The sequence below is a fragment of the Mastomys coucha genome, unplaced genomic scaffold (genome assembly GCF_008632895.1).
Source record: "Mastomys coucha isolate ucsf_1 unplaced genomic scaffold, UCSF_Mcou_1 pScaffold14, whole genome shotgun sequence".
Lineage (NCBI taxonomy): Eukaryota > Metazoa > Chordata > Mammalia > Rodentia > Muridae > Mastomys > Mastomys coucha.
This window is the reverse complement of record NW_022196896.1, coordinates 26,045,917-26,072,585: the sequence shown is the minus strand read 5'-3', so window position 1 is coordinate 26,072,585 and position 26,669 is coordinate 26,045,917.

Here is a 26,669-nt window from a genome sequence, read left to right as displayed (position 1 = left end):
ACTACTAATAGAGAGGCTGAGATAGGAGAAGCAAGATTTCAAGACCCTTATGTTGTACACAGCCAGTCCCAATTACTCCCTGTGTTGGGACAGATGGTGGTTCCTCCTCACCTCTGATCCTGGGTGTGTCAGAGCACCTGGGAGTGGAGCTTCAGCTGGGTGTTTTGGGAGTGGCTGCAGAGCTTGCACCCAAGGTCTGCTCTGGATACCAGCCCAGACAGACTGGAAGGCAACAATATCTTTTTTAAAAAAAATCAAAAGCCAAACGCTGAAGGAAGCAACTTTAGGTTGCTTGTTATGACTCTGACATACAAACCTGTGAGCCTCATGACACCTTCTCTAGGAAAGGTGGGGGAAATGAGGTAGAAAATATAGGGACAATTATTTATCACAGTGCCACCTGAATAAAGGAACTTCTCGGTGTAATAAACCATTCTAATTTCTTCTAAATCATCGACAAGATAGAAAGGGTGAAGCCAGAAGATATATCCATGTTCAAAATATGTTCAAAAAAATTAAAAGCCAAGATTGGTATTATAGGTGGTGCCTAGTGTAAAGAGCAAAGGCTGCCAGAAGTCAAAAAATAAGAACTAGTAGCCCTTCATGTGTCGAACAGTTCCCATAGTGGTAAATCCATAAAAGTAGAGTCATCTTGATGTGGAGGAGCTAGAGAAGAAAGGGTTACTGGCCTAATGAGGAGTATTATATCTTCATAAGAAATCATACACCAAGAGGATGCCCACCAAGAAGCAGATCCTCATGTCAAATTCAATTTACTAACAGGTCTCAATGTTACAGAATGGATGCTCAAAAATAAAGGCAAAAATGGTACAAAGAAATTAAAGAGAGTTGGGTAAAAAGACAAAAACAAAGCAACAAAATCTCCCACTTAAACCCACAGCCTGAAAGTACAAAATACCAGACTTCTAATGCCAAAAACTGTAGACCACGAGCTTGAATAGAAATTCACTCCAGATTGCAATTTGATCATCAATAGGAGGAGAGGAGCTCGGCCCTGTGAAGGTTCTGTGCCCCAGTGTAGGGGAATGCCAGGGCCAATAAGTGGGAGAGGGTGGGGTGGCAGGCATGGGGAGGGGAGAGGCAACAGGGGTTTATTTTTGTTGTTTTTGTTTGTTTCTTTGTTTTTTGGAGGGGAAACTGGGAATGGAGAAATTTACATGTAAATAAAGAAAATATCTAATAAAAAAAAAAGAAAAGAAATTCACTCCAGACAAAATAAAATGTGTAGAAGAATTTCTAGTAATAATAATTATCATATTAGGATGCTCATATAAATAAAAGGTCAGTGCCATTAAAATTAAAAAATGGCTAAAGAGATGGCTCAGTGCAAAGTAAGCCTGAGGACATCAATTCCCATTCACAGAGCCAATGTGAAAGCTGGAGGCAGCAGCAAATGGGTCTGTCATCTCAGTGCACATCTAGAAGGATGTGGGAGAGAGAGGCAGGAGGGTCTCTAGAAGCTCACAAGCCAGCCTGTTGGGCATACATAACAATAGAGAGACCCTGTCTCACACAATATGGAAAGGCAAAGATCACAACTAATGACTGTCCTCTGACTTGCACATGTACACTATACCACATGTGCACCTGCACCCACACAAGAACTAAGGCCATGGATTCAAGCCCCAGCCCCATTAAACCAAAGCTTTTTGGAAAATCTTGAGTGAATCTTCATTCAACTCTATTTATACTTGAAATTTTTAAAGACTCAAAAGATAACATGAACTCTAGATTAGAAACAAAAGAATCATTGCTGAAATAAAAAGTAAAATACATCAAGCAGGATGAGAGACTTTTTCATGCACGGGAGCAGCCCTTCTGCAGAGTCAGCCATCAGGCTGAGGGAAAATGGAGTTCACATGTAGGGTGGAAATTATAATTATATATATAATTTCCTAGCTCTATCCACCAAGAGAGCCTTCAGTCAGGCATGCCACTAGGTAAAAATGAGCATATCTAGATACCGGGTTCTAAGTACTATGTTCCACTATAAGACAGAGACCCTTCAAAGACTGTAAAACTAGATTAGGGGATGTTTAAGATAGGTCTGTAACACCTGGTCATGCTAGAAGACAAGGAAATACACAAACAGTGGGGACACATGAAAAGAACACAGAAGCAGTCAGGGTGGAGTCCCACAGCCCAAATTAGGGAAATTTTTCAGCATCAAAGTAATTTTAAATATCATGTCTTAGTCCATCAAATCAGAAACTCAGTTCATACAGACATAAATTCATGAAGAATAAATGTTCCCCAAGGAACACTATATTTTCATAGTTTTGAAGTTATTTTTCCCAGACAATATTTTTACTAGAAATAATAAAGAAAAACTTTAAAATGGAAAAGGTTGGCAAAGAAAACACTGTCGATCACAGAATGATTTAAAATTATATGCCAACAGATGTGATGTAAAGAACACCTTTGTGTTATAACCACCTCTGTGATATTCCTGTAGATTTTATATGTATAATACATGCATCCTCTTGATATATAACTTCTTATGACGACAGAGCACTATGATCCTCTTCATCAGGTTCTTTTCTTCTCTAGCTCCTTCACACAGAATGTCTCTACTTTTGTAGACTTACCATAAATATATATATATATATATATATATATATATACATATATATATGTGTGTGTGTGTGCATATATGTACATATATATACTTTTTATATGTGTGTATATTTATATGCATATATATATAAATTAAAGACCACATAGTTGATGAAATGTCTATCAGTTTAGTTTTGCCTAATGTTCCTTAATTATGCATATATGCATATGTATATATATAAATTGTATATATGTATGCATGTGTATATACATACACATTTACACATGCATATATATGGAACACTAGACAGAGCTAAACTAATAGACATTCTATCAACCTGATATACATTCTATCAACTATGCTGTCTTTAATTTTTAGAAAACCCAAGGTTATGAAAGCCAGGGACATAATGGTGATCCACTGCAGACCAAAAGAGAGTAATACAATAAGTAAACGCAATGTGAGATTCCGGCCATGGTAAACTTGCTGTAATTGGAACAACTACTAAGGTTGGAACAGAATCTGGTGACCAAAGAGCTTCTGTGTCTCTAAATGGGGTGGTAGCTTCACGATGACAGAAGAAAACTACCTTTGTGATGGAAGAGATGCACCAAGCACTTAGAACTTGAGCACTAGTGCTTCAAGGCTCTGGCTTCTAGACCCTGAATCTATAAACCTCTAGATGTGTATCTGCAATATCCATCATAAGACTTTGACACTCAAGAGCTCACCACCGCCAAAACTAAAAGGCCTGCTCTCACCTACTTATGATATCCTGAGTGGAACAAATGGCCCCAGCCAGCTTATTGGTAGCAAAATAAAGCAGGTGATAAATAGGAACAAATAGAGAACTCACCCAGGGTAGTGGCGAATCATAGCTGTCAATTGACTACATCTGGACTACATAAAACCCAAGCTCCTGGGCACGCCTTTGGGGGGATTTTCTAAGTCCAATAATTTGAAGCAGGAGCACTAGCTCTAACTCTGAGCCATATCTTTTGGAGGCAGTTCACAAAAAATTAAAATGAAATAAAATAAAATAAAATAAAATAAAATAAAATAAAATAAAATAAAATAAAATAAAATAACAGACAAAGGAAAGTGTTCTTTGCCTGCTTGCCCTCATCCTTGCTATCGAGTTCATGTATCAAGTGCTGCTGAGGCTTTTCCTTCATGGGATTACAGTTAACCTCTTCAGAATTCCCATGTGGACTGAAGAGCAGTAACTCTCCAGGAACATTCCAGGACTCCAGCACCAGATGGGGACTGCTGAGGCATCCAGCCTCGTGGACTAAAGAGCTGCTGGATTCTTGGTGATCCTATCATAACACAGTCATTAGTAGACTACTCAGGCCACAGCATATATGCCATTCTAATAAATCCAACACACACACACACACAAAAAAGAGGGAGGGAGAGAGAGAGAGAGAAAGGGAGAGGGGAGGATGGAGGGAGGGAGGGAGAGAGAGAGAGAGAGAGAGAGAGAGAGAGAGAGAGAGAGACCATCAGTTCTGTTCTGTTAGAGAACCCCAACTAATACACCCCAGGACGATTATTGTTCCAGGACTAATTGTAGAGACTGAAGAGTATGTGCTGGCTCAGGTGATAAAGGTGTAAGGCAGGATATTTGATTAAGACATGAGTAGCAGTAAGGATACTGTTCAGTTAAAGAAGGCACAAGAGCAAATGGCAGGAGATGGTAAAATTTGGAACATGTTATACAATAAAAATATGGGCAGTGAGCTGGAATGTAGCAAATGAAGTAAAGTGAGAGATGAGCTAAGGGTAGGCAGGAGCCAGACCACACTTGCTGGTCTTGAATGCCTTCTCGGGGAGTTTGTTTTTACTCTGACTTCAGTAGAAAAATTCTGAGTTGATTTCTATTTCAACTTACTGATGGGCAGTAAGGTCTCCCTGCCATTTACAAGCAAATAGACCAGCAGATGCAAGACCACATTCCAATACTTATGTTTATCCACCCTGGACATCGTATTCTCCAAATTCTTGTTGACTCTAAACAGATTGTTATGAGACAGACCAGCAGAAGGTCTCCTGGACAAGAAAGGTCCCCAACCCATGTCTGGGGACAGACTATGGCACAATGAAAAAGCACATATTTTGCCCTGTGTTGTTTTCTCGGAGTCTCTGAAGTACCTAGTGCTGCCCAGCAACAGTGTAATAGTCACCTGATCCCAGAACACCCTTCCTCCTGCTACCCCGTATGCACCAGAGTTGGAACATCTTTTAAAACTTAGATATGGCTGGGCAGTGGTGGCACACACCTTTAATCCCAGCACCTGGGAGGCAGAAGCAGGTGGATTTCTGAGTTTGAGGCCAGCCTGGTCTACAGAGTGAATTCCAGGACAGCCAGGGCTATACAGAGAAACCCTGTCTTGGGAGAAAAAAAAAAAACCTTAGATATGGGCCCTGATTTTGCTTCTAATCATTGTAACCAAGCTGGGTTTTATAAGGCCTGATTATTTGGTCTGTCATTGATGTTTTCATTTCATAGAACCATAGAAATTAGAAATAGAAAAGATTTACGATTCATCTTGTGCTTGTAGCCTGCCAGAGAGACATGGTTCTCCACAGTATTCAAGCTGTAGCCATGCCTTGGCACATGGCAGTGAGGCTCAAGCTTCTGCCATGGCTCACAGCTCCACATTCTTAAAGATCTTCCATTCAAAAAGCAGTCCTCAGTTCTGAGTTTGGCCACTCTTCATCCTTTTGGATTCTCCTATCTTTGTCTCTTTTTCAGTTTTGACTTTCTCACTATGCCCACAGAATGGGATCATTGCCTTTGAGATCTCCAACCCTTAAAAGAAATATCTCTCAAAAGCTCAATGAAGAGTATCCACACAGTCATGTAGAGCATCTACTCAACGCCACTGGGAGGAACACACAGAGCTGGAAGAGTGAGCTATAGGGATTTCTAGAATTTATAAAACTTCTCCTCTGTACTCAGAGGCTGCATAAACTACAGAGAACTTCTATCAAATTATCACAGTGGTCCCTAAATGTTTTAGAACCACTGCCTGGGAGTGAGCATGGAGGCATAGTACAATGAGCAGTTGAAGAAGATCAAGCACATGCCCAAAAATCTGCTGCCAGTTGACTGGTGCAGTGTTAGCAAGTCTCTTGGCCTGTCTGGGCTGGTTACCACATCTATAGAAGGAAATCAGAGAGGAAATGACAGAAAGTGACAATGAGAAGTTAGAACTGATCTTCTGTGAGGTCCAGGTCAATTCAACAGAATCCTGTTTCGTTATGAATGTCAGCTAGTCTCACATTCTATTTCACTCTCTGCAATTCCTAGCTGGCTCCACAAGCTGACAATTCTTGACATAACTGTGCTCTGTGCAAGCAGCCATGAAAGAACACAGTGTGAGGTCCAAGTGCACATCATCTTCTAGGCTTTGTGTGGTGATGCTTTGGAATAGGGCAATCAATTTCTCTTTATTCTACAAATAAGGCACAGCTTACTATGGGCATAGAGTAGTGGCAATACTATTTGAAAAAATTAGTTCCCAGGCTCAAGAGGCCAAGAAGCCTAATAGCTTAACCCATCCCATCTCTGTGGCGCTGAACCAGAGCAGTTTACTGGTCTGGTTAACATGTGAGACGAGGAAGGGTTGGACTAGAACTTCAGTGAGAAGCTGGAGGAGGGATCAACTGTACTGCTCATTCCTACTTACCACTATCTCACCAAGGGTATTATTCTACTCTCTGAACTGTCTAGGCATGTGTTGGCAAACTCTTAGAAGGAAGAATAAAAACCTCAGCCCAAGTTGCACAACACCCAAGTTCAGTCAGGAAAGATGCTAAGGTTTTATGCTTTTCACTCTGGATTTTCTTCCACAGTAAAGAAAACTGATGGCTACATGAGATTAGCACATAGCAAGTGCTCTCCCAAGGAGCAGGATTCCAACCAAGCCCTAGAAAGTGCCTTCATTAATAACAACGATCCTGGTGTGATGTTTCCCACAAGAGAAGAACAGACAATAGCTGCCTCTTTCCCCCAGGTGATTGATACTTCTTGCCTGTGTTCTTGTCAAGTTTGCTTTTCAAGTTTCATCCAATTTTTTTCCTTTTAATTATTTTTTGTTTGACTTTTTTTCTTTTTTATTGATTTAAGTTTTATTACATTATGATGAGAAAGGATACATAATTTCAATTCATCTGAAATTGTTAACATTTAAAAACATATTTAAAGTAAATATAGTTACATCACATTCTTCTTCCCTTTTGTACCCCAACTCCTCCCAGAGACACACCTTCAATACCAGCAATACCTTTCTTTTATTTATTTTGTCATATTCTTTAAAATTTATAAAATATTGTAACAATAAAAATGAGTATTATAAACATTGTTTAAAATAAAACCAATCAATTGAAAAGTTGTATGTAGATGCTTGTCTACAGCAATACTGAAAATACATGTTTTTCTCAACATAAGTTTTAAATAACTCCAAACATATTAACTGTATATGTTAAAATAATACATAGCTACTAGATTTTTTAAATGAATATAAATAGATAAATACGTTTTATTGTTTCTTTGTTTTGTTTTGTTTTTTGTGGAGCTTATAACCTTGGCTCTTACTATGCTACAAGCCCAAAATAACAATTTTTAGACATTGGAGTTCATTGTAATAAGACTATACTTCAATGAACCTCACATCACCAAAGGATTTTACCTCCATAGTAGCTAAGCTAAGAATTGACAGTTCATTCTCTCTGGGCTTGTGTCCTGAGCAGACCTTGGGTGCAAGCTCTGCAGCCAGGCCCACAACACCCAGAGGAAGCTCCACTCCCAGGTACTCTGACACTCTCAGGATCAAAGGTGAGGAGGACACAACATCTGTCCCAACACCAGGAGGAACTGGGACCAGCGGGACCAGGCACACAGGAACTCCTCCAGCAGAGTGGCTCAGGTTCCTTCTGGTCTCTCTGGGCTGGTGTCCTTAGCAGACCTTGGGCACAAGCTTTGCAGCCAGTCCCAAAATACCCAGAGGAAGCTGCTGCACTCCCAGGTGCTCTAACAAGCCCAGGATCACAGGATCCCAGAATCACAGGATCACAGGATCCCAGAATCACAGGATCACAGAAACAGATTGACTCTGAGGAGTTCTGACACAACCAGTATCACAGGAAGGACAGGCCCCAGTCAGATTTAGCAAGGGCAGATAGCACTAGATATTTTCCGATAGCGGGGGGCAAGTGTAAGAAAATAAACAACACAAACCAAGGTTACTTGACATCATCAATACCCAATTCTCCCACCGTAGCAAGTCCTAGACACACCATCACACACCAGAAAAGCAAGATTCAGATATACAACTTCTCATGATGATGATGTAGGATTTAAGAAGTACATAAATAACTCCCCCCAAAGAAATTTCAGGAGAACACAGGTAAACAGCTAGAAGCCCTTCAAGAGGAAACACAAAAATCCCTTAAAGAACTACAGGAAAACATAATCAAACAGGTGAAGGAAATTAACAAAACCATCCAGAATCTAAAAATGGAAATAGAAATAATAAAGAAAACAGAAAGAGAGACAACCCTAGAGATAGAAAACCTAGAAAAAAATCAGGAGTCATAGATGCAAGCATTACCAACAGAATACAAGAGATAGAAGAGAGAATCTCAGGGGCAGAAGACACCATAGAAAACATTGACACAATAGTCAAAAAAATGCAAAAACCAAAAAGCTCCTAACCCAAAACATCCAGGAAATCCAGGAGACAATGCAAAGACCAAACCTAAGGATAATAGGTATAGAAGAGAGTGAAGATTCCCAAGGTAATGGTCCAGTAAATATCTTAAACAAAATTATAGAAGAGAATTTCCAGAACCTAAAGAAAGAGATGTCCATGAACATACAAGAAGCCTTCAGAACTCCAAATAGACTGGACCAGAAAAGAAATTCCTCCCGTCACATAATAATCAAAACACTAAATGCACTAAATAAAGAAAGAATTTTAAAAGCAGTAAGGGACAAAGGTCAAGTAACATATAAAGGCAGGCCTATCAGAATTACACCAGACTTTTCACCAGAGACTATGAAAGCTAGAAGATCCTGGGCAGATGTCAGACAGACCCTACAAGAACACAAAATGCCAGCCCAGGGTACTATATCCAGCAAAACTCTCAATTACCATAGATGGAGAAAACAAGATATTCCACGAGAAAAGAAAATTTATACAATATCTTTCCACAAATCAAGCCTTACAAAGGATAATAGATGGAAAACATCGATATAAGGAGCGAAACTACACCCTAGAAGAAGCAAGAAAGTAATCTTTCAACAAATCCACACAAATCTAATTCCACAAAAACAACAGAAGTAACAATTACTTTTTCTTAATATCTTAATATGCAAATTAATATTACCAACATATCCTAACCGATTGAAATCCAAAAATATGAGGAATTAGAAATTTATTGACTGTCATCTAATGGTCTCTCTGATTTGGTAATTGGAGAAATAGGTCCAATATTATATAATACATATATACTTTCAGCTTTGTTCGTGACAATGTCTTGCTGTGTACAACATAATCATCTTGAGATCTTGCTTCTCCTATCTCAGCCTCTCTATTAGTAGTATTGTTTATTTCATGTTTTTACACTATACTATGGTTTTCAGAACAGCTTACATATTTAAAAGTATTTATATACCCAAAAGAAATATAGACAATTAAATTGGGTGGGGGTTTATAAGAGAACAAAAAGTAAGACTGAATGCTTTGCTTCACATTTGTAACTCTTGTATCAAGTTACCAAAGTAAGAGCCAAGATTTTAAGCTCTACTAAGTACAAAACAAACAAACAAACAAAAACAGTTTATATTTTTGTTCATTTAAGAAAATATTAGTAGTGATGTATTATTTTGAAATATACAGTTAATATGTATACTGAGAATAATGTATGTATTTTCAGTATTACATAGACAAGCATCTACATAACACTGTTAAATTGATTGTTGTTTTGTATCAAACAACTTTCGTAATACTCATTTTTATTGTTAAAATATTTCATAAATTTTAAAGAATATGCTAAAAAAGATATTGTAGGTATTGAAGGGGGGTCTCTGGGAGGAGTTGGGGTACAAAAGGAAAACAAGAATGTGATTTAATTCTATTTACTTAAAATATGTTTTTAAATGTTAACAAATTCAGATAAATTGAAATCATGTAACTTTTCTCATTATAATACAATAAAACTTTTTTTAAAAAAAAGTTGACAGTTCTACTGTGTCAAGTAATGAATCATAGGCACGATTTTTGGATACAGATTTCCTGCTATGGTTAAAGCTATTTGACTTGAGTGATTGTCTTCATTCTCGGCCCATGGGGAACAGGTTACATTCATTTAAGAAATTGTGTGTGTGTGTTAAGATGGTCTAGCCATGAAGTCTTTAACCAACTGTTTCAATGAACGATGGTTCTGCTTGGAGGGTGGCACAGATATTAGGTGAGGGTAAGAATCTGGTTCATTAGCTATGATGATTTTTGAAAAGCATTTATCTCAGAGAAAGAGTAACTTATAAAGTCCTCTTCTTCAAAATTGATAAAATAGTTACAAACATCAAGCTAAGCATTCAGTCTCACTCTTTCTTGTTCTCTTATAAGCCCCCTCCCAAGTTAATTGTCTACATTTCTTTTGGCTGTATAAATAATTTTGACATATGTAAGCTGTTCTGAAAACCATAGTAGAGTGTAAAAATATCAAATAAACAATATTACTAATAGAGAGGCTCAGATAGAAGAAGCATGATTTCAAGACTATTATGTGGTACACAGCAAGACACTGTCACATACAAACAAGCAGAAAGTATATATGGATTGTACAATATTAGATATATTTCTCCAATTACCAAATTAGAGAGACCACAGGATGATAGCTAACAAATTTCTAATTCCTCATATTTTTTTAATTTTAATCAATTAGGATATGTTGGTAATATTAATTTTCATATTAAGATATATTAAGGAAAAGTAATTGTTACTTCCTGTTATTTTTGTTGTTAGAGGTGGAATTATGTTTCTATGGGTTTGTTGAGAGATTATTTTCTTGCTTCTTCTAGGGTATAGTTTTGCTCCTTTTGTTGATATTTTCCATCTATTATCCTTTGTAGGGATAGATTTGTGGAAAGATGTGTAAGTTTGGTTTTGTCATGGAATATCTTGTTTTCTCCATCTATGGTAATTGAGAGTATTGCTGGGTATAGTAGCCTGGGCTGGCATTTGTGTTCTTGTCGGGTCTGTATGACATCTGCCCAGGATCTTCTAGCTTTCATAGTCTCTGGTTAGAAGTCTGGTGTAAATTTGATAGGCCTGCCTTTATAGGTTACTTGCCTTTTTTCCCTTACTGCTTTTAAAATTCTTTCTTTGTTTAGTGCATTTGATGTTTTGATTATTATGTGACGGGAGGGATTTCTTTTCTGGTCCAGTCTTTTTGGAGTTCTGAAGGCTTCTTGTATGTTCATGGGCATCTCTTTCTTTAGGTTAGGGAAGTTTTCTTCTATAATTTTGTTGAAGATATTTATTGGCCCTTTAAGTTGGGAGTCTTTACTCTCTTCTATACCTATTATCCTTAGAGTTGGTCTTCTCATTGTGTCCTGGATTTCCTGGATGTTTTGGGTTAGGAGCTTTTTGCTTTTTGCATTTTCTTTGACTGTTGTGTCAATGTTTTCTATGGTGTCTTCTGCCCCTGAGGTTCTCTCTTCTATCTCTTGCATTCTGTTGGTGATGCTTGCATCTATGACTCCTGATCTCTTTCCTAGGTTTTCTAAATCCAGGGTTGTCTAAATCCCTTTGTGATTTCTTTATTGTTTCAATTTCCAGTTTTAGATCCTGGATGGTTTTGTTCATTTCCTTCACCTGTTTGATTATGTTTTCCTGTAGTTCTTTAAGGGATTTTTGTGTTTCCTCTTGAAGGGCTTCTAGCTGTTTACCTGTGTTCTCCTGTATTTCTTTGGGGGAGTTATTTATGTACTTCTTAAATTCTGTATCATCATCATGAGAAGTTGTAGATCTGAATCTTGCTTTTCCGGTGTGATGGTATGTCCAGGACTTGCTATGGTGGGAGAATTGGGTTCTGATGATGTCAAGTAAGCTCTGTTTGTGTTGCATATTTTCTTATGCTTACCTCCTGCCATCTGGTTATCTCTAGTGCTACCTGCCCTTGCTAAATCTGACTGGGGCCTGTCCTTCCTGTGATCCTGGTTGTGTCAGAACTCCTCAGAGTCAACTGTCTCTGTGATCCTTTGATTCTGGGATCCGGGGTCCATTAGAGAACCTGGGAATAGAGTTTCCTGTGAGCATTATGGGACTTGCTGCAGAATTTGTGCCCAAGCTCTGCTCAGGGCACTGGCCCAGACAGACTGAAAGGAACTCATGCCTCTGTGCTGGTGGAGTTCCTGCATGCCTGGGTCCCCTCGGTGTATTAGAGCACTTGAGAGTGGAGCTTCCTCTGGGTGTTGTGCCTAATTTGCACCCAAGGTTTGCTTAGGGCACTGTCCCAGACAGACCTGAAGGAACCCATGCACTGGCAGAGTTCATGCATGCCTGGTTCCTGCTGGTCCCAGTTACTCCCAGTGTTGGGATCATAATTTTTTTAAAAGAACTTCTTTCATATGGCCTGTCAATAATAAAGTATTCTCTCCTGATGCTATCAAATAGCACAGAGATCTACACTTAAATTCTTCACCATTTGTACTTATAATGATACTTGCTCAAACCGAAGTGATGCAAAGACTATTCCAAAGTACTCAGTGCACAAAGGGCATAGTTATCCCTCCATAGTCCATGAATGACACATGACAAATAAAATAGTAAATCAAAGTCTAGAGGTATAGCTCACCGGTAAAACATGTGCTAACACGAAGCCCTGGCTTCTATTCTTAGCACCAAAAGAAACATGCACAGGTTGGTTTTCCTGTCTTTTTTTTTCTGTCCTGTTTTTCCTGTTTCCTAAACAACTGTTTCCCTTAGTCTACATTATATTAGGCTTTATAAGTAATCTAGACAAAAGCTCCCACCAAGGTCAACAGTATGTGGCAAGGGCATCAAGTTATAGAAAGCAATTCTAAACTTGGAATTGACACCTTGGTCCAAGGCCTGTCTCTGCTACTGTCAGCTCAATGTCACAATGTCCCTGAGTCCCATCATCTGATGTGTGTGACTATTCTTCTATTACTTATTATCTACTTAGCCACTAATCAAGATGCTGGAGATGTGAGCATAAACTCCACACACCTACTTCTCTCATATGGAAAATGCATTAAAATTATAAAATTATATATTATTTGATAAGTAAATGGTGCTGTAAGAGGTCAAAGATGGGGTACTTTATCTTGGGGAGAGCAGGAGTTTGGAGGGGTATATGTTAGAAAGTTATAAAGGGTCCCTAGTGCAGACATTCTCCCAGCTTCTAAATGTCATTTCTAACGCACATTCCAGAGCCAAGTAGATCACTGGGAGATGGGTTCAGGGACTCACTGGGACAACCTGGGGAGACACCTCAGTGTTTCCATTGATTACCTGACCATCTACTGTGACTAGACCATAATAGTTCTTTGGGTCCCTGGAAAGTAATGACAATTCAGAGACAACATAAGGTCCCCCAAAGAACTGGTTACTACCCTTGCTTGATTCAGTTACCCTGGTAAAATATCATAGATCTTTCAGGAAAGGAAGGAAAACCTGCTGTTTTGTGCAATTGTTCTATGGCTGCCTGGTCTGGCTGTACTGCAGAGCTATCGTGAGAATCAAAGAACGAAGCCCTTAGTGTGACTGATGCTGGGCAGCTGACCAAATGATTGCATGATTCTAAGAAGGCTGGTTGCTGCAGCGATACATGTCTTCCATGAACAGGAACCCACCATCATCTTTCCTACTCAACCCTCATGAGAATTTATCTCCTCCATAGAAAGCTACTCCAACTAGATGTAGTCTCTATCCTGTGAGAGTGTGCACATATATCTGCACATACTCATTTTTATGTGCACAGTGAAAATAATAGGTAGGCATGCATGTGTGTGTACGTGTACATGAAATCCATAGATTGACACCAGAAATCCTTCTCAGTGAGTTTCCACCATATTTTTTGTGACAGAGTCTCTTGCTGAACCTAGAGCTTATCAAATAGGCTAGACAGACTGGCTCATGAGCTCAAAGGATCCACCTGTCTCCATGTTCCATCCCACAGCCAATTTTCATTTGGGTGCTGTGGCTTTAAACCCAGGCTCTCATGCTTGCAGCCAGCTTTCAATTTCTAAGAACACGAGTGCTTTAGCAAAAATTGACAACATCTTATGAGAAATCTGGCTGATGTGCCTGCCACTTCTCATTCTATGGACCAACAGTAGAGCGTGGTCCTTTCTTGGACAACATAGAAGGCTGCAGGTCTTTGCTCTTGGCTGATGTTTCCCATCTTCTTGGCCTCTGCCTCATGCTGCATCTTTAGGTGAGCCCTTCACCATTCTTATGTTATAACTACTCCTCTTTTAATGATTCATTCCCTCAGCAGCAATGGCAACTTGGGAGGTTGTTTTTGATAATTAGATATAGTACAATATCTTCCAGAACTGTGGGATCTCTAGAATTACCTAACTTGTCTGATGATACAACATACCATATCTTCAGAAAAAAAAAAAAACATGCTGTTTACATTGACAAAGATCTATGGTGCTGGAAACACAAGTAGGAGGAACTCTGAGACAAGAGACTAATGGATGCCTTGTGTTGGAAGATGAGGACCTGCAATGATCAAGAATCACCTGGCAGTGTCCTTTTCCAATCATGAGCCATTCTCTGTTTGAACTGGTAGGATGGCATGTGGCTCTCTAACTACTTTGTTCCATTGTCAGACTGGCTCTCCCTAGTGGAAGAGGCACAAATTCTTCCTCCAGCTTTAATGCAGATGTCTGTAGGTTTCACCTTGATTTCTTCATACTGGATTCCTTTCCCTTCACTGCCACCACCTCCCCCAACCCTTTATTCTCAGAACCACAAGCCCAAGGCTATCAATTACCAGAGCTCATGAATCCAAGAGGGGTTTTGCTACTTGATGATGACTTGGGAGCTTGCCAGCTTTTCCAAGCTCCTTGGCTAATGAACAGACCACATGGCTGGTTTTGGCCAGTGAGCTCAGCGTGTGTGTCACTTTTGGACTGCAGTATGAGAGAGCCAGCCTGGACCACTCCAGCTCTGCTTTCCACCAGCACTGCTGCATATAATGCTGAGCAGCCTCTGTCTGTCAATCAAGACCTAGATGAAAGCCACTCTAGGTAACTGCCAGACGTGGCTTAAATAAAACTAAAACTTTCTACATGGATTCACCAAGATTAGGGAACACGTTTAACACTTCCACAGAACTTTGCCTGGGAATTCTGACTAAGTATCCAGAAGAACCTGTGCCTCGGGAGGAGTGCAGGCTGGGAATAGAACATGATGGCCCTACCCTCAGAAGGGCTCTTTGACCTTTCCATAAGATTATCTGGGTCACAGGTGACTAATTATAGCAACCATTAAACTAAAAATAAAGGAAAAATAGCACGGAGAAGTCCTAAATCAAATAATTATGGAAAATGCTGGTAACAATGAAATTTTACCCTCTTGTGCAGACACACTGATCATCCCAGCAATGGGCAGTAGGCAAGACACTAGTTTGTAGAACCCAGGAAAACAAGGGAACGAATATTGTATAACTCAGAGTGGAACCTTTGTTTCCCAGCCAAACCCCAAATGTTCACACCAAGCCAACAGCAGGGTACATTAGAAAACTGGCAACCCGGGAAGCCATAGACCAAATTTTTGCATAACCTGGTATCACAAGAAAGCTAGATGATCCACACTTCTTACGTTATCTGCACGTCCTCCTGAGGTCTTACCATTTTAGTTCCTTCTATCCCATCTACCAGCTATTCAGAGTCCGCTTTTTCTGGGGTCTCCAGATGCTGAAGCCAGCGCACCAGAACGCATCTTCCAAACACCTTCTTCTCTTGGCTTGTGAGTGCAATACATATGGTCCTCATAGGGTCTGGAGAAGGCAACATCATTTGACAGGAGCCTAAGTCACGCAGCCTCTTGGAAATGAAGGCTCTACTTTCCTGGGTCTGACAGCATGACTGTCTTATGCAACAGATGCCAACCCTTTCCTAACACAATGAAGAAAGCCTTGGAGAAAGCAGACTTCCCAGGCATTTTTCAGTCATCCTTGGGATATGGATGCCTGTCTCCTTTGCTCCCCTGAACCACAGGCTCAGGCATAAAAGTCACCATGGAACCACCTTTCTCTTCTTCTCAATCATGAGCATCTCCCTCCTATCCTCCTGTCTCTCTGAACTTGCTGCCACATTCACTTGTAATGACACATGCTTCACTCTCACCGTAACTTTGGGGGCAGAAAAAGCAGCAGAGACACATGGGTTTTCTGCCACTGAAATTGGAAAGGCGTCCTTGAAAGAAAAGATGTCAAGATCCAGCAGGACGTATTTTTCCATCAAAACACTGTAAGTTGAGCAGAGGTTTCATATGATGCTCACGTCTTGGTATGTGTTTGTTGTTTTTAGAGCAGTTGGCTGCGTATCTGAAGCAACACATGCACATATGATGCAGGTGTTACCATGGCAAAGAGCATGCATTTTTTTGGTTGAATAGAAGGGTAAATAAGAGTATAAATATTGCATTTTCTGTAACCATGGAGATGCAATAACTTGAGCCCTCATCATTTTGGAAACTTTTTTATTTTATTATTTGGGCTAGCTCCCTGCTGTGAATATTCCTATCAGAAAATCTCCAGACCGATGCAGCTGTAATTACACTTACCCTACCAACATTCATGAGTTGCCCTTTCAGATGGGCGGTCACTAATCCCAGATGGAGCAAATTCATTCTCTGTTTTTTTTCTTTATTCTCAGATGTAAAAATCTGTATCCTCAAAGTTAATATTGGTGGAGGGGATATGGTTGCATGGCTGCAGGCACCCAGTCCCAAGCCTGGTGACTGGATGGCTCAATGGCTGCAGGCTTCCAACCCTGAAGACCTCCATTTGATAACCAGGAACTACCCACATGGTAGAAGACCAGAACTACCCCCTGAAACTTCAAATACTTGCCCCCCAACACATACACACATATACACACACATAAATAAAATTTAAAATATAAAATAAATAATTATGTTTCAACTTTTAAAATAGTATTAAAATTATGTCTAGGTATCATGATTCTTTTATTCATCCAGCTATAAAGAAGATATATCAAGCTGGGTGGTGGCAGTGCCCTCAGGAGGCAAAAGCAGGCAGATGTCTATGAGTTCAAGGCCAGACTACTTACAGAGTGAGTACCAGGACAACCATGGCTACATAGTGAAACTATTTTTGTCTTGAAAAATGTAGTGTGTGTGTGTGTGTGTGTGTGTGTGTTTCAAAGTATTGAAAATGGTTTAAGTTGTTTTATTTTATTTATGCAAGGGATGGGTCGAAAATGACTTGAATTGTTACTGAGAAAAATGTTATTATTCCTAACCCTGATATGCCAGCATATGAAAGTGGTTGATCTTTACATTGTACAAACAGTTTTATTGTAATCATTGATTTAGACCTTTCTGACATTCACACTAAAATCTATGTTCCAGTCTCTGCTAAATTTATCTCTGTGATGAACAAAGATATGGACTTGGAGATTTCAACTATGTAATCTGAGAACTCTTGGTATGCTTCCCGGATGACCACTACACTGTACTACCACCTCAACACTTAGCACTGTGAGCCAGGCCTGTACAGGGGAATTTGAAAATGAGCAAAGTGCAGTAGCACCCCAAAGGATTGCTAATTGATAAAACATCAATGTCTTTGGGGGGGAGTTGTGTTTGCTGAAGGTGAATTGAATTACCTCTCACGTTGCTGAAAACATTAAGATCTGAGATATTAAAATGACATAACTACATTATAAATCACAAGACTAAATTACCACTGGCACCAAAAGAGAAGAAGAGATGTCCATGAGGCCAGACAGCCCAGAGATTTCAGGCCCCAGAAAGACTGCTAGGACCCCTCCATCATTGTGTTGTCAATGTCCAGACATAACTGTACAAATGATGGTCGCATGTGAGTACACACAAGAGAGGCTGGAAATGTCCATGGCACCACCCATATGCTCAATACAGATTTTTTCCCCCTTTGATTTCACAACTTAATGTTTTTCCTTGAAGATTCTATATGTTGAAAATAAAACAAACAAAACATTTAAAGCAGACACCTGAATACTCTGCAGGTTTACATCCAAATCAGAACTTTTCTCTTTCAAGAGCTCTTTCTCACCAATCTACTTTTTTTCTTAAAATCATACTTATTTTATGTGTGGCAATATAATTTACATATAAAATAACAGTATAATAGAATGCTTTGATAATTATGTCTATTCAACAGGTGGGGAAGAGATAATATATAATTAAGCAGAAGAAACAGGGAAATCTCCGATCACTAAATCTTTCCCTCTGGAACCTTGTCAATCACTTCCTAAGTGAGCCACTTATACATTGCTTTCAGTGGATGGTCATGTCTGATTCCTATTGTAGTAATGATCAAGGGAATTAAAAGAGAAAACCTGGCTTTCACAATCACCTGAGTGTAGGGAAATGAGACAGGGACGCTTTCAGCTATAGATTGAGAGGCTTTGAAATTGATGAGTGCTCTCACTTCTGAAGAAGGAAGACAGAGAGGAAGAGAAGGGAAAGAAGAAAAGCCTGGCTTGGTCTGGCTTAAACTCAAACAAAACTGTTTTGGAGTTCTTGCCTAACTAATGACCATATGTTTGTGGACATTCCTGTAGACAAAGTCACTAACTCAAATACATCTAAGTGTTAATGAGAGAGTCTCTGTTTTATTGACAGCCCTTGAGCCTATGGTCCCAAAGGAGATAGATAGGAGAGTTTTTATCAGGCCCTGGCAATGAAAGGCCCTGATAAAGACCTAGGTCATCGTGAGAGGACAGGGTCTTCTGGAGGCTCTCAGAGGAGGCTAGACCCAAAAGCAGAGCACAATGTTCACTGGAAGAGCTTGACAGAAAATACAGTTGCCTTGGACAGAAATGAACATCAGGAAAGAAGACAGGAAGGCCTAATGAAAACAGCAAAGTGGTCATCAGAATCAAGGAAAGGAGAAAGCTGGAGGATATAGGAGCCGGCTAAGTGGAAGTGGACACACTGACCAGAAAGAGAGAAATGGGGGATCATGACGAGGGCATTGGCCCATCTAGAAGAAGACATATTTAACTTAGCATGAGGAGAGCGATAGTGGAGCAATAGCCTAGAAAGTAGCAAAATGTTACAACTAAATTCTAAGTACACAGTCAACCACAGCTCTGGAGGTGGTGTCTACATACGGTCTCCACAAAGAAAAACAGAACAGCAGCCATGAAAAGCAGAGTGAGACTCGGAAGTTAAACACATAAAGTTCAAGGTCAGACTCCAAACCTCAGAGATGTGGCCAGCAGACTACCTACCTGCCCAGAGCCAACAGAGCCATAGAAGAGGCTGTGGGGAGCCTCCACATCACATAAAATTGTGCCTCAGGAGAAATGGGAGTTCATGTTGGGCCTATTCCTACCGATGCCACCTTAGTCCTCTCTTGAGTTGGCAGTTGAGTAGTGAAAGTAGCCATGAGTCAATGTGCCAGCCTCTCCCGTAGGCTTTCCCCTTAGCCTGTCCCATCAAGAAGTACAAGAATTACTCTGAGGGCACATTCCTACAGTCAGGTTTCTATCTGTTACTCCCAGCTCAGACATCTTTAATACTGAAAGCTAGAAGCCTGGGAGCTGAAACTAGCCCACAGATGGCTTTTGTTTGACTAATGCTGTTTTTCAAACCTTGATTTAGATACATTTTAAAATAAAGATTATCCACATAAGCACTCGCAGGGATTTCTGGCTTCTCTTAAAAACTCAGTCTGGCAACTCTGAGCTCATGTCCCCACCTGGCATGGTCACTGACATGCGCTGGCCAACAAGTCTAGCCAAACAATGAGTTTCAGGCTCAGTGAGAGCCTATCTCACAAAACCAACGTGGGAGAGCAATAGAGGAAAGATACCTGACATCCAATGCCCAGCATGTGCATGCGCACACCTACACTAGCAAGTATACACACCACACAAAATAGCACAGGGCAACGTATGCACAAACAGAGAGAAGGGAGGAGAGGGGGAGAGGTGATGGGGATGGGACTTAATCAAATCAGATGTGTTTTTAAAATGTCAAAATTAAATTAATACTTCATATGCTGGTTAAAAGTAAGAAATAAGCCAGGCACTGGTGGCGCACGCCTTTAATCCCAGCACTTGGGAGGCAGAGGCAGGCAGATTTCTGAGTTCGAGACCAGCCTGGTGTACATAGTGAGTTCCAGTCCAGTGAGGGCTACATAGTGAGGTCAAGATAGACAGAGACAGAAGCACACAAACTGCTCTTCTGGGGAACTGAGTGGAAAGAACTTGAGAAAGACAGAAGATGTCAACACGACATTGTATCTGATAAAGATTATACATTGTATTGTTTCATTTCTATATCCATATGTCTGGCATTGACTTGTTTATTAAATATATATCAACTTAAAATATATTACCAACTAGGCATTATTATGGGGAAACAATGGCTTCAAACAAGGACATATGATAGCTCCAGGTAATTCATCTCCAACCAAGTTTTAAGCTAGCATGTTTGTGAGAATTAATTATGGTAGCCCTGAGACCAACATATTTAGTCTAATATTCTGTTGTCTTCCTTCTAAATAATGCATTGTTAAAATGAGATGGGTCATATAAATAACTTAGTATGGACTTTGGAACATGAAAGTTCAGTAAGGTTAGCTTTCAGTATTATCATATTGTTGTTACTAATAAAACTAATGTATTAGCAGCTGCACTGTGCATAGGAGACAAATAAAATACAGAATTGAGGAGGTGCCTGTCTCAAAAGATAAAGAACAACTGAAAAGACAACCATTGTTGACCTGTGGCCTATACAAACACACACACAGGCATACACACACATACACACACGCACATACATGCATGTAAACAATCATGCAAACACATACATGAACCACATACATACATATACACATACAGACAAACAAAAGGAAGTCTGTCTTGTATTAATTTTATATTTACTCTCAACTTCTGGTGGTTGGTCAGATGTTCACAGGTGTGTCTCGCCTGCATGTACCTTTGGTGGAGGGATGAGGGCTTTCAGGAACAACTGGCAAACTGTTTCCCCTTCCAGTCTGTGTCCAAGTCAATACTACCCTTAGTCCCTTTCATCCTAAGTCATTTAATAAAACACATATTCACCAGCCAAATACCTTATCCAGTAAATATCTCTACATTTTGGATCTGTAGATATTCTTCCCCAAGATAAGTTCACAACAACTTTCACAATGTGCCTGCATTGATAGGTTTGCTTTTAAATCTGTTAAGTCTTTCCCAATATTTCCTTCCTCTGATTTCTACATCCCTTAGCCTCTCCTACCCTCTGGCTTTCTGGAAAGCATAGGCAATGGAAGGTGAATATCTGAAACTAAATGACCTGGAAATAATATAATGGTTTTTCAGGGTTAGACTATTAAATGACAAAGGGTTCTATAAGAGTGAAAGGTGTTCCTTTTCACCTGTCATGTACTTTAATGTATACCCATTCAGAGTAAAACCTATATGTTCAGCATCCTTCACGGCTATGTGTTATCACAAGCTTTCCTAGCTACCTTTCCTGTTGAGTGATAAGATACTCTAGCAAAAGCACCATGAGGAAGTGTTTATTTTGGCTCATACTTTAAGGGAATAGCCCATCATGGCAGCAAGCAGAGGCTGTAGGAGCTTCAAGCAGCTGGTCACATTTTGGTTGCAGTCAGGAAGCAAAGAACCATAGATGCTCATACTCACTTATTGGTTTCTTCCACTTTGTGCAATCCAGAAATCCAGCAGCCCAGCAGTCCAGCAGTCCAGCAATCCAGCAGTCCAGCAATCCAGCAATCCAGCAATCCAGCAGTCCAGCAGTCCAACAATCCAGCAATCCAGCAATCCAGCAGTCCAGCAATCCAGCAATTCAGCAGTCCAGCAGTCCAGCAGTCCAGCAGTCCAGCAATCAAGCAATCCAGCAATCCAGCAATCCAGCAGTCCAGCAATCGAGCAATCCAGCAATCCAGCAATCCAGCAGTCCAGCAGTCCAGCAGTCCAGCAGTCCAGCAATCCAGCAATCCAACAATCCAGCAGTCCAGCAATCCAGCAATCCAGCAATCAAACAATCCAGCAATCCAGCAGTCCAGCAGTCCAGCAGTCCAGCAGTCCAGCCTTGGAAATGGTGCCATTCTTAGGCAAGGCCTTCCCAACCCAGTTAATCTAGATAATTGTTCATAGATGTGCCCAGAGGCTTGCCGACAAAATGACTTTAGATCCTGTCAAATTGATAATCAGTATTAACAATCACATGTGTCTATGCCCTGGGGATGTAGAGCAATTTAAGTATAGAATTTCCAAGCCTGACCTACCTGCCTACCATTTCATCATTGGCTTAGAATGTGATGATGGGCAGCCTTGAAACACGTGAGCTAGGACTATATCCTACTGATAAAACAGCAAGATCTGAGACATCTCAAATGACTGCACAAGAGACCCAGCAAACCACTCTGGTTTTTAGAGAACCAGAAATGTGCATCTGCTGCTTAAGCCACTCTTACCTTCGGACTACCACTGGATCAAACTCAGCTCCATTAACAGAACAAGAGTCTAGTACCCAACAAGCATGCAGTAAAGCATGATGTGGTCCACACTGCCACTAGTTATCTACAGAGAGACCAAACTGGCCTTCTTGAAAGTCGAACAAAACAAGCTTCCCTCTTGAGAGTCATCAAAAGTGCCCGTCTGCTGGATGGAACCCATAATTTGCCTTTGAAGCTGGTTGTCCCTTTGTTCTCAAAGCATTTACTTGGTTGAGCCTTTTAATTATGCAAGAAGGAAGTTATCTCGGAATTGGCTGGGGAACTTTTGAGAAAAACTAAATTCCTGCAATTAAGTCAATGGAACTCCAAAAAACTAATTGAAATATTAAAAGAAAATGCACTCGTACTTGTGAGACACAGACTAATAAGACAGGGAACTTATTGGTTCCACAAATCACTTCTAAGCTTTCACCATGGCCAGTCCTCAAAAGAGTAGATAAGGACATTTCTGATAAAGAAGTTGGATGAGATGGTGCTCTGAAACTCCATCCTATGGCCCTCTTGTAATGATCTAAAACCCTTCCATAAGATTCTTGCCTTTCTCAAAGTCAGTTCTCAGTAATCATTTCTCCGTCTCCTCATTGCAGGAGACCAAAAAATACCCTGCAAGCATCTTCCCCTCTTTGTGAAGAGACTTAGAAACCATCGTTTGCCAACTTTATTGTTTCCACTTGTCCTTTCCATTCTTTTCAAACCCAACAGTCAACCTGTTCTCTTCCCCCTTCATCATAAATTCTGTCCTGGCTGACAGAATCCCTAACTGTCACCTTCCACTATCAATAATGGTAACTGTAGCTCACGTCTGTAGCCTTGCTCTCTGTGGATCCTATTTTATACTGCCCTGGTGCAGTCATTAAACATGGCCAGGCTACCGCTAAAGCAGACCACACTGGGATTCACTGTTAGGCCAAGTCTTCCGCTGCTGAGCTTCACAGGAGGGGCAGCCCATTGCTGGCTGTGATTTCTTCCTGGTTTTCAGTCTTGATGGCCAGAGCAGTATTGAATAAAGTTTCCATAGTTACTCAAAAGTTCCAGTGTACAGCATAGGTTGGGAAGATCCACTTTAACCTTTGTTTTATTTCTACTTCCTCCTTCTCTTCATCCTCCTTCTTTATCATAGTCCCCACCACGATGGTCCCCCGACATTATTTTAAATGGAAAATTAATCTCAGCTTATGAACCTCAACCTCTAGGGTTTTGGATTTTCTACCTGGCTTGAGCCCTGTATGGCCAAAGACTGTAGTTTGGAAATTGGGGTTAGCTTGGAGAGATGAGGAAAATTGTAACCACCAGCAAAAAGTCATGACAGTGTTAAACCCTCTGTCCTGAGGCCCTCCATGTCGCCACCTCTCCACTTTAGCCACAGGAAAGCCTCACTGTCCTCAGGCACAAAGCTTACCTTTCTGTGGCTTGGTTTCCTTCCACCGACTTCTCTGCTGATGACTCTAACTATAAAAATGCATGGAGAACAGAGGGAAAGAGGCTGAACAGGGATCCCTGATCAGGATGATGTGTTATAAAGGACTTGAACGGCAGAAGTTGGGGGGCTCAAAACTGCACAAGTTCCATCATTACAGCCCATTGACACTTCTGCCCTTGCCCCCAAAGGGCATTCCGACCAATGTCTTCTTTACTTGAACTTCTTAAAGTACAGAATTACTGCCACCTGCTCCTCCTGATGGGTACAGTCCCTGGCACATGATGGGAGGCCCAACTTCCAAGGTGTCCCTGGGCATCATTCCAAGCTCCAGCCTCTCTCCGGGGGTACCTTCCACCCTGGCTTATTTGTATTTGGAAAATGTGGCCGCATCCATCCACCACCCCTGCAAAAGCAAACAGCTATAAAAGCAGAAGCTGGGCCTGCAGAGGACAGTAGAGGTGAGATTCAACTTGCACCGACTTCAACGGAAGAATCACAATCTGCAGGAAGCTGACCAGAACTCACCCAAGTCAAACTTGAAAGGGCTGAAGTAGCCACAGCTGGGCTGGCACAGCTCTGCACTGGCAGTGCCCTTGGCCCTGGCACCCACAGGGTTTGCTCTGAGTCTTGCCCCAGGGTTTGGTTGGCCAGGAGGAGGCCCTTAACCACCATAAAACAACACACTCAAGTATGTTTTTAGTTACCATAATATGTGCTTTGAACCTGACTCTTAATGCTGGGTAAAAAAAAGAAAGATACAATTAGAATATGGAATGGAACCTTGGAACACTCTAAGCCAAGCAATTTTTCTGTGCTTCAATTTCCACATCTGAGGCAGGGAATGAAGGCCAGTAATTCCTCTGGTCCTGCAGGGGTTGGGACAGAGTGAAGAGTGATAACAGAAAGCAACATTGTGCACATGTACACATGCAACCCCTCCCTTCAGTTTCATCACAAGATCTCTAACTTCTCTCCCCACCGCATCTGAGCTTGGCCATGCAATTTACTTTAGTTGATGGAACATTGGCACACACGACAGAAATCCTGGAAGTGAGCTCGTGCACTGGGGCATTCCCTCCCTCTCTGTACATGGAAGTAACCCAGAGATTATCTTGCCAACCTGCTGGAAGCACCGTGCAAAGAAGCTGATGTTCCTTGGCGGGATGCTATCTTTGAACACTGAGCCCCTAATCCAGGACATGCAGGTGTCCCCTCTTTCATGAAGATCCCTTGTCCCTGTGGAAAGGAGTATGATTTAGATTTCCATATGTGGCTGAGCATCCACAGACACATTTCCGGCTCTTTGGCCAGTTACGAGTTTTTGCATTAACCACTGTCCACTGCACAGAGAGACCTCTGTGCTAAGGTCTGAGAGCTTCACTAATGTATGGACATAGAGATGTAGTTTAGAGGCTCAGGATCCTCTTGGTGTGGCAGGCAGCATGTCAATTGCTTAGCTTAGATGGCTGTTGGATACTATGGCCATTCAGGAAATAAAAGTAGTGAGTTCATACCTGGTGAGCTCCATAACCACGTTGATCCTGGGTTTTGGGGGGGTTGGGTTTTTTTGTTTTTTGTTTTGTTTTGTTTTGTTTTCTTTCTTCCTAACCACTGTTCTATCTTACTGATCATGCAAGTAAAACAACAGTAGACATTGTACTAATTAAATGTATTAGAAACTATATTTTTCTCTTAATTGATTTATCAGGTAAATAGAACAGTATACAATTATTTTCCTTGAAACCCCAAAATTAGGAAGATTTTTTTTATAACATACCTCAATTGATTATTTTTCCGGTGGGTGATTGTTCTTGATATTTAAAATAATCTTCCTAGTGCATGAAACCCTGGCTATGGTACTTTTAAAGGTCCATTTCTTCTGTCTTGTCTCCTTGACTCTATGAATGAAGAAAAGCTTTGAACTTACCTACTCACAGCCTTCAGAGGACTGGTCTGCCTCTGTGCCTGGATCGCCGCTGACAGGAAACATGGATGGTAGGCAGTTCTGGACTCACCTGCCTCTTGTGCAGAATGGCCAGTAGGTTCTGGAGTCTGTGTTTCTCCTCCTGGCTGAACCCCCTCATGTAGAGAGTGGGTGTTTGCACTGTGGTCTCTTTCCTAGAACAAATGTTCTTGCATAGTTTTCTTCATAGTCTCAGAATACACTGCCTACTTCTAGCCATACTTCTACCTAGGAAAAATCAAAGAGTGAAATAGTGGATTCCTCCATCCATGAGGATTCTGCAGTTTTCTACCTTTTCATCCTCCCAAATTCCATGACTCTTGAGTCCCATGGTTCTGTGCTCACACTTCTCTGGTGGTAACAGTGAGTAGCGAAGTAGCTCTGGCCTTTAAAAAAGAGGTCAAGTAACAAATGAAGACAAAGAGGCCATGGATTTGGAAGAGAGCAAGGATGGTACATGGAAAGGTTTGGAAGCAGTGGAGGAAAAGAGAAATCTCATGGTTATAATCTCAAAAAAAAAATTAAAGAGGATATATAGTTAGGAGGGAGATGGGGTAGATCAAGAAGGAGCTGGGGGAACATAAAATCTGTTGTATGCATACATATATATGTAAATTTCTCAAATATTTTTAAGTATTGTACTTTTTAAAAAACAATATCAAAAGAAAAACAGTATAAGGAAAACGTATAGGATCTGAGAGTAATGGCTCAGTGATTAAGAGCACTGACTGCTCTTCCAGAGGAGCGGAGTTCAATTCCCAGTACCCACACTGCAGCTAACAGCTATCTATAAGGCCAGTTCTAGGGGATCCAACCTTCGCTTCTGAAAAAACACTCATAAACATAGTAAAATAAAATTACCCAGAGCTAAACAAAGAATTCTCAATTGATGAACACCAAATGGCTGAGAAGCACCTAAAGAAATGTTC